The sequence below is a fragment of the Patiria miniata genome, unplaced genomic scaffold (assembly GCF_015706575.1).
Source record: "Patiria miniata isolate m_02_andy unplaced genomic scaffold, ASM1570657v1 HiC_scaffold_18, whole genome shotgun sequence".
Lineage (NCBI taxonomy): Eukaryota > Metazoa > Echinodermata > Asteroidea > Valvatida > Asterinidae > Patiria > Patiria miniata.
This window is the reverse complement of record NW_024037056.1, coordinates 10,321-19,009: the sequence shown is the minus strand read 5'-3', so window position 1 is coordinate 19,009 and position 8,689 is coordinate 10,321. Positions and strand designations below refer to the sequence as shown.

At 38.6% G+C, this 8,689-nt stretch overlaps 1 long non-coding RNA gene across 1 annotated transcript; it reads right to left on the bottom strand.

Annotated features, from left to right (window-relative positions):
• Nucleotides 1-1,379: 1,379 nt before the first annotated feature.
• On the bottom strand, nucleotides 1,380-5,356 carry LOC119724095. Its single transcript, XR_005270604.1, has 3 exons — nucleotides 5,268-5,356; nucleotides 4,703-4,808; nucleotides 1,380-3,629 (listed from the first exon to the last, which is right to left on the bottom strand). It is a non-coding gene; the product is annotated as an uncharacterized LOC119724095 (long non-coding RNA).
• Between the last annotated feature and the right edge of the window lie 3,333 nt (nucleotides 5,357-8,689).

Sequence of the window (8,689 nt, the reverse complement as noted above, 5' to 3'; positions counted from 1 at the left end):
GACCAAAAGATTAATGTAAGAATGCTGCAAATAAAGTCTTGAAAGCACCAAATAGAATGCCCCCCAAAAAGAAAACAAACATTAGGAACAAAACTTGAAATTGAATGCCCTAACAATAAAGTAAACCCAATTTGATCCGATGTGTCAAAATCACGCGAAATTGAATGGCCAATAATGAAACTGATCAGAAAAATTCGGAAATTGGCCGGGAAAACAATATTATATGTAACGTTCAGCCGTTTCTAATGCGTAACAACTATTTGTGTACTAGTGTTAGTGGATAATAAACTGGCTTCTTCGTTGTCTCAGGTTGTGTTGATGTCACGGTGTGCTGGCTTCTGTGAAGGCACGTCTTCAGCAGACCCAGTGATTGGCTTCAGAAGTGTCTTGAGACATCCGTTCCAATATCGGTGCATAAGCTGCCAAGACGGAACATCTGCCATGAAGGCCGTTCGTCTTCGATGCAGAAACAACGAGAGAGTGTACGCTGTGTATCGTTACATTCTGCAATGCAAGTGCTCAAGTTGCAAAAGTGGTTTGCATCTTCGCGCAATGATGTACTCCTAAACAAATTTATCGCGCATCATTTATAAACATTATGTAATGGTAATGGTTTAGAGTGTTATAACTGAGATTGAAGTTATGCATTGAGTTCCGAAAAGGAAGCTCGTAATAGTACATGTATTTTTAAGTGACTTTTTAACATTCAGTAATCAAATGCCTTTTCTCATAATTTCCTAGTTATGGTTTTAATTTAAACTCGTGTAGAAAGTATAACCCAAGAATGTGCCACAGTCTCGCACTGGTATATCACGCATTTTAATCAACTACATGTACACTAAAGTTAACTTACTTAGGGATGAGTTAAGTATACAACTATTGCTTATACAATCTACACTACACTGCAAATTGTGAAATCAGGGGCGGATCCAGGAATTTTCGCAGGGGGGGGGTTCATCAGCCAAAAAAATCTGAAAATGTACACAGGTTTTTTCTCCAGGCACTTGGCCTCCGTAAAATAAAAAACTGGGGGGGGGGGGGGGGGGGGGGGGGCTGGTACCATATTCTTTCAATAGGGGCACTGTTCAAATTCGACGATTATTAACACTAGATTACAGAATGGGTACCGTATTTTGAACAGGCGGACATTATACCAGTATAATTTTATTTGGGTGTCACAGCAGGGGGGGGGGGGGGGGGTTCCGACTTATATTTTAAAAATGTGTATGATAATTTTTTTTTTGGACAGAGCTGGGGGGGGGGGGGTTGGATCCGCGCCTAGAAATGATTAGACAATGGAGAACAATGTTCTTGGTGTTGTCCCTTACAAACGGCCGTGAATTTAAATTTAAGGACATCGCAACTACTACGAAAAGAAGTTCTAAATGATCACGATAGTCTTTTTATTTTATCTCAAAAGTTGTGGATGCCTATGAAAATCTTGAGATGACTGATAAATGTATTCTGAGATTATAATTATGAGGAGTATATCAGTCACCCATCAACATCCTCAAAGTGTTCTACTTGCATCCCCGGGCCCCTTGCAAAACCAACAGACGACGTGTGGCGGCATCTGTGACAAAGCTGGCCGGCTTGCTTTGAGACTCTGTAGCTTCACGCCAGTAGCAACAAAGACAGCAGGTGATCTGCTAAACAACCAGTCACCCATCTTCTACTATGCGTCTGTACAAGAGAACTATCATGGATGCTCCAACATTCACCAAGTATAATGTATAGAATTCTTGAACAAATGTTTACCACATTTGAAAACTTAATGGAAATGTTTTCAAGATTGTAATGATCATCTTTGAGAAAATGGTATGTCTTATAATTTGGAATTAAGCTTGGAGGACATTATGGAACAAAACGCCATGGTCCCGTGGTTAAGGTGTATGACTCCAGTATGATGGTGTGCAATTGCCTCTCTCCACACAGGAGTATGAATGGGTACCTGTGAGGACAGATGAATGAATTTCAGCCGAGTGGTCTCGTGGCCTGATGACTGGGGGAATAATTGTAAAGGGCTTTGAGATTGTTGATACAATGGAAAGCACCATAAAAGCACTTCAATTATATTAAGTCATTTGATATTAAAGGTCATATTATCTGCCTGAGATCGTTAATCCAGTGCTAGGTGTTGTCTTAAATATTAACACCCTCCTGTGACGTCATACTTGTTTTTTCCTCGTCATTATTTTGCACGAATGGAGCACGGCGCGCCATTCGGCATCTGACGAATGGCGTAGCCACTTATGTATAATTCAGTAATTTTACAGAATCACAGCAAGACACTTATATTTTCGTTCTCCTTTTTCCCTTCATTTAAAAAAAAATGGTCGCTGGATAATAGACATAGCAGGATTCAAACCAGGGACCATTGCATCCATAGCTCATCTCGTTTACCATTAGGCTACTGTGGCAGCTTGACGACTGCCGTTCTTTTAAATGATATTCACTAAATAATAACAATGATGTGACGTCATTGTTCTTTTCTCATAAATAAACAAAACTGATTTTCCCATTTTATCAAATTCAACACTGAAGATGTACAAAGGCCTTCGTTCAAGCAATAATGAGGAATTCTTGGAGGGTGTTAAGTAGGTTAATACACACGGTAGCGCGGCATTCACCCACGAGCGGTGCGCTCCGCGTGTATTATCCTTAACGAAAATATTAGTATTTACCAAGCCATATTGAAAGTGATAAGTTGCTGTAGAATCGTGATTTGTCAACTGTAGATTTGTCTATATATAGATATGCAATATAATCTACAGTTTAAACAATAGTGTGGCATCACAGAAATAGTTTTCAATATAAGGTCTTGCCCTTTACCGACGTATAAATATACTCAGTGTGCTACCTCCCGAGTGAACGTTGGAAAAAATCACTCCGGTTGGACCCAAACCCACGACCTCCTGCTTTCTAGTGCAGACGTCTTGCCATTCGACCACCGAGCTTAATAGTTTTAAGTATGAATAACACAGGAACAAATTATTCTTACATTCATGGAATACAAAAATGTAATGCATTTATGTCTTATTCACCCATATACAGTCAGTGGTAGATGCAGGATTTTTGATGGGGAGTAACTTGGGTGTTAAAATCCCAAGATAATCGGGGGGGGGGGGGGGGGGTTGAGATGGGTGGTTGAGGCTTAGCAGTCATAAACACCAAAAGCTTGAAGCAATAAATCAAATTGCGCAATAACAGGATTGTGCAGGATTGTGGGAGGGAGAGCCTAAACATCACCAGTTTACATAGGAATTAATGCCTCTTGATAATACAAGTACAAAGATTTTGCACACTTGTTTGCTGCCTGCTCTTAACACATTATTAAGGAATGCTAAACAAAGTCTCAAAAACGGATTAAGACCAAATAAATCCAAAGCCAGTTCTTTTCAAACGTGTGATCTAGTATGTATCTCATGGTTTCTGTCAGCAATAACCATTTAATGAGGGATGTAGTAGTGCATCACAGGTTACGGTTGTCAAGAGCTTCCCATTGTTGGGATGTTGAAGACATTAGCACTGTGAAAAGACTTTGCAAGGCACTTCTCCTGTTGCTTACAAAAGCTCAAACTCCTCATCAGAATCATACGTAGGGTCCTCCTCTACCTCATCTCTTATTTCTGAAAAGACAATTTAGTGCACATTCTTTTCAAGGATAATTAACTTGGATGTTATCATCCATTTGATATAAACCAATTTTGAATAACATACCAAAGCTGGCCATAACCTGTCTTTGCTTTTCCATCATCATTTACTCGAAACACTCGACTATTACAGCTTGGTGCAACTAAGTTATCAAAGTGTACATAATGTTTTTCTTATTTGGAAATATCCCTTTCATTAATTTTTCAACTATCGATGTTTGCCAATGGATTAGTGAATTTTTGATGTACTTCTTGCCCCTTGCTTTGACGAAATTGAAAGAATGTAATCTATGTGGTAAAACTATTTGAATTTGAAGATCTCATTTGTGGAGTAAATGCTCAATGAGTTTGAATGACTGTTTGGAATCACTGAATACTGATGTACAACAGTTATTATTTTAAAATCAAATCAAATCACCAAGATAAGCAATTAAATTATTTTCTGGTGGTAACTGGCCAGGAATTATTGACATTTTCTAAAGCTTTTTTTTAAAAAACAATCTTGTAATAGCCATTCATTTTTTGATACGGTGTTACTGACATTCACCACAAAATGTAAATCTATTTAAATCTGTACTGATTTAAGGGGGAAAACTTGATTAAAAAACGGGTCAGTTAAATGAACAACCACTAGACAGCAGCAAACAAAATATGTTTATAAGTAATTTAGCTGGGAACTGCAGCTTCCCATTAAATACATGTATCTAACAGCTCAATTTTGATTGCACAATTCCCAATGGCTTTTCAGAGTACATGAAATCCATCAAAAATAAAATAATCATTTATGTACCTCCTAAAGGTCGCAAAAATTAATAGTAGTTGTCATGCAACAACAAAAACAAAATTTGATGATTTTCAAAAGAATAAATGAATAAACCATCTCAAAGAACATATGAGAACAATTAAATTAATGCTTGTCAGAAGAGTGACTCATTTCACAAGGTAAACAGTGGACGACTTAGTTTCATGTCATAGGAATGTTTTCACAACAATTAGATGCAATATTGATTTGCTTCTTGTTTGAATAAACAAACTACATAATGACATACCAAAGCTGGTGTCCATACTGGATTGGCCAGGGTCAAATGGTGGCCAATGGGATGGTCGTTCCTCAGTCAACTCAAACATTGGACTTAAATCCTGCTCCTTTATTACCTGCAAATAAAAATAATCCTGGATGTGAAATGTGTTGATGGTTAGCTCATTAGAAGATGTCAACATATCCTGCAAGGTATGAAGTAAATTTATAAAGTAAGATGGCTTTAGATGATATATTCAATCTTTAAAAAAAAATAAAGCAACCTGTTTAAGTTCCTTATTAAAGTTTTACATAACTGATCATTACAAATCTTATTGTTTGCTTAGTGTTTATGTTTTTGTGAAAAGCCGCTGATTCTCCCTCCCCCACTTTATCCAAAGGGGGAATGGCACCCCCCCCCCCCCCACTGTTGGTAGGTCACACAATAGTGTACTCATGGAAAAGGGCGTGCCCTATCGACGAATGAGGTTTATTCCCCCCCCCCCCACCCCCGCGCTTTGACCCTCCCACCTTCAAAAGTGTTGAATGTTCTCGCACTGATGACAATGACTGTATGTTTATACATGTACATGTACCTGTTGTATGTCTCTGCACCAGGCTTCAAAGTCAGCCTCATCTTGACAATAGTATCCCTGAAGGAAAAAAAATATATGAAGGCTGATTCATACTCACTGCAAAAGGGAACGCCAATGTGATGTCATACTAATGTTTTGCTCGGCAAAATCGCAAAGTTGAGCACATTGGCTTTGCATTTGCATGAAGTGTGTACTGAGCTTTACTACTTAGGATCATTACAAGGCAACATCAAAATGGTATACTTTAATGTATACAATAACTGTGAAACGTGAAAAAAAACACTTTATTGCAAAATTTCAAAAATGTTTAAATGAACCCCACTTTAGAAACTGGGCATTTTTAAAGTATTCTGCCCTCAAGTTCCATCTTACAAAGCATTTGCATCATATTATGATCTGAATATACAAATATACCTAAAAGAATATACAATTAACCCTTAAAGGGCCGGGGGGGGGGGGGGAGTTTCTGTGACACCCTTGAAAAAAATGTTTAGCGACCCGAGTTGTTCTGACTTTTTCGCCAAGTCTTGCGCATCTTTTGATACCAAAAAAATAGAATTCCGACCAAGGGTTGTCATGCAGCGAAAAAATTACGGCGCTACGTGCCATGAAAAAACTTCATTCTCCCATATTCATAGTGTACACAAAGCCGAATTACTATTCATGCATATGAATAATTACTTAGCCATAATTCCAAAACCATCTGACCTATAGTCATGAAGTTTCTTGGGTATTTTCATGTTAAGTTGTTCTATGCATGTACCCAGTTTCACAATTTTTCGTCCCTCGATGACCAAGATCTTAGGCCCCCTTTTGCATTTCAGGATTGTTATTCATTGTAAATGTACATGTATCACTAAACATTGACTGGCTTATTCATTGAAGTAGGCTATGGCACGCCGAAGCGGAATTTATTCAACCCTACATGGCAACTGCCAACATTATGAAATACATCACAACTTTTTTTAAACATATGTCAACATTTTAAAAAAGATGTCAACATTTTTTAAAATAAATATTTTTTTCTTTAAATGAGTTCTTCAACGATGCCTATTTTCTGCAAGAGACCAGTCGCGTGTATACGAACTGCGATGATTGTTTTATACAATTTATTTATTCATTTATTTACTTGTTTTTGTAGTCATGAGATAAAACTGAGCTGTGACATTACAATGTGTATGGAGACCTAATTGCTCCTCTGTTTCAATTTGATCATACTTGAATTCAATTTACACCTTCAACTGGTTCGTTCTCATTGATCAACTGAAAATTTCAACTTGAAACTAGCTGTTTGTGGATAAACATGTGGCTGTTTTGGTAAAGTTTTGTTGTATGTTTATGTCATCTTATAGACAAATAGGACAGAGATGTGCAGTACAAAGTCGCATAGTGATCAGTGCCAACATTTTGGTAGCTTTAGGCTCATAAAAATGCACAATTAACCCTAAGGGGGGGGGGGGGGATTTCACCCCACCCCCTCAACTTTTTCCGCAATACCCTTGAAAAAAACTGTTTCACAACCTGAGCTAATCTGACTTTTCAGCCTCGAGGCTTGCGCATCTTTTTTGATAACAAAAACATAAAATTTGGACCACGGCTTGCTGCGCAGCGAAAAAATTTCTGGCGCAGCATGCCATACATAGTGTACACAAAGCAGAATTACCATTCATGCATATGAATAATTAATTAGCAATAATTCCAAAACCCTTTGACCTATACACGACTCCAGCCAGATTACTAAAATGCTTGAGGGCGCCCTACTACCAGGTCCCTGCTGTGTACATCGAGTTCATAATATAAACACGGTCATGATGAGCGACGGTGAAGGCCTATTTGTCATAATGTTGAAGTCAACACAAAATTACAAATTTTGCCCTACTCCTAATTTCTTGAATTAATCTGGATGACCACATGAACTAAAATTGCCAAGGCAAGTAAGAAGGGACACTCAGGAAGAAACTGTGCTGTCTACAACTGCTCAAATAGCAGTAAAAAGATCCAAATTTGGAAAAAAAACTCGGTGTGATGTTCACCCGCCTTTGATACACAGCGAGTGTACATGCACGAAGCCGTTTTCGTTGCACAGATTTCCTAACCGTGAAGATCAGGCAGAAATTTGTCGGCAGTGGATGCAAAACATGTCTCTAAAGCACTTTGTTCCCAAGAAACATTGTGTGGTATGTGTTAATTGTTTTACATATTGTTCGTGTTATAAAAAATAAGTTATATATAAATTTATACTAACAATAACATGACCAAAGTCTAACAAAACATGCTAAAATAAAACGTGCAATTGCAAACAAAGGCCCAAAGCACTGGTTATTGTGTAGTTTAAATACTAGGACCCCGTTCCACAAGACTAAACTAGTAAGAGTAAGAGAACAAAAGGCACTTGCACTTAACATGCTAAACATATAGGTTTAAAGTCAACTCGGTCCCAAACCAACTCGGTCCAAGTCAACTCGGTCCCAGGTCAACTTGGCCCCAGGTCAACTCGGTCCCTAGTCAACTCAGTCCCAAGAGTGAACTTTGAAATTTATGGAAACAATTCTCTACCAAGGCACTAGGGGCGAAAATCATATTGCATTCATCAATATTACAACTTACAAGAGAGGTACATTAATTTTCTCCGTTGGGACTGAGCTGACTTGGGACAGATTTGACTTGGGACCAAGTTGACTTGGGACCGAGTTGACCTAGAACCGAGTTGGTTTGGGACCAAGTTGACCTGCATACATGTATATACATGTTAGTGTAGAATGCAAGAAATGTCAGACAACACCCGTTGAGACAACTCGACTCAAGACATCTCGACCGTTGAGACAACTCAACCGTTGAGACAACTCGACCTCGGGACAACTCGACCGTTGAGACAACTCGACTCGAAGTCACCATGCACAGTATGGCAACTTGTCTCAACAGACAACTTGTCTTTCCATTTAACGCACATACGGTTGAGTTGTCTCAACGGTCGAGTTGTCTCAACGGTCGAGTTGTCTCAACAGTCGAGTTGTCCCGAGTCGAGTTATCTCAACGGTCAACTTGTCTAACCCCCTTAATGTAGGCCTACATGTACCTTTATATGCTTACATGTACAGTTGGCTAAATGTTTGGTTCCCCCCCCCCCCTTGTGCTAGTGAGCCTAAAGTTAGGCTCTTATTTGAATTGTATTTCCACAATCTTCTGTGCCTTGATGTTATATTCTTTCATTCTTTCATTTTGGTTTGTGGAATCCACTTTCCAGATGGAATGCCTACGAAAGAACACCCGTACCCTATTTTGAACCTGGGATACACTCCTCATGTGAGTATGGCTCAGATGTACTATGAAGGTTAACTGTCTTTATATTGTTTGTCTTCTTTCATCTCTGAAAGAAAATGAAAATATCAGTGCTTTTTAGTAGTAGTATTATGGTTGAACAT